A 1,153-nucleotide genomic window follows, 5' to 3' on the forward strand; every position below is an offset into this window, starting at 1 on the left:
GGCCCCCAATAGAGGAGCTAGAGAAAGTAACCAAGGAGCTGAAGGGATCTGCAAACCTATAGGTGGAACAACAATATGAACTAACCAGTACCCCTAGAACTCATGTCTCTAGCTGCATATGTAGCAGAAGATGGCCTAGTCAGCCATCATTGGGAAGAGAGGCCCCTTGGTCTTGTAAACATGTATATGCCCCAGTACTGAGGACCACCAGGGTCAAGAAGTGGGAGTGGGTGGATAGGGGAGCCAGGGGGTATAGGGGACTTTGGTGATAGCATTTGAAATGTAAATGAAGTAAATACCTAGTAAATAATTGGGGAAAAAAGATTCCTCCTCTGCTGAGAATTCTCTGCTTAGCTCTGTACCCCATTTTTAACTGGATGTTTTAGGTTGTTGGTGCCTAACTTCTTGAGTACTTTATAAATTTTGTATATTAGCACTCTGCCAGATGTAGCAGTGGTAAAGATTCATTGCCAGTCTGATAGCTGCTATTTTGTCCTCTTGACACTGTCCTTTGCCTTACAGAAGCTTTGCAGTTTCATTTGTTCCCATTTATCAATTGTTCTTCAAGCCTGAGCAATTGATATCCTGTTCAGGAAACTGCCTCTTGTACCAATGCCTTCAATGTTATTTCATTCTTTGTGTTTTTTCTTTATACCTAACTTTATAAATAACTGATTTATTTCATCCCTGATTTTCATTATTCCCTGCCTTCTATAGCTCTTTGGTGTGCTTGCTTCTTTTTTATTCTAGAACTTTTAGGAGTATGATTAAATTGCTGGTATGAGAACTTTCTAATGTCTTTATGAAAGCACTTTGTGCTATGAACTTTTGTGTTAGCTCTGCTCTCCTTGTGTCCCATAAATTAGGGTATGTTGGGCCTTTATTTTCACTGAATTATAGAAAGTCTTTAATTTCTATCATTTTTAAAAATTATTTTATTAGATATTTTCTTCATTTACCTTTAAATGCTATCCCAAATGTCCCCTATACCCCCGTGCCATGCTCCCCTACCCACTCACTCCCTCTTCTTGGCCCTAGCATTTCCCTATATGAGGCATATAAAATTTGCAAGACCAGGGGGCCTGTCATTGTACCAATACCATGAAATTTTTATCAAAATTGCTCTGTAGTACAGCTTGAGGTCAGGCATGGT

The sequence above is a fragment of the Mus pahari genome, unplaced genomic scaffold (assembly GCF_900095145.1).
Source record: "Mus pahari unplaced genomic scaffold, PAHARI_EIJ_v1.1 scaffold_11326_1, whole genome shotgun sequence".
NCBI lineage: Eukaryota > Metazoa > Chordata > Mammalia > Rodentia > Muridae > Mus > Mus pahari.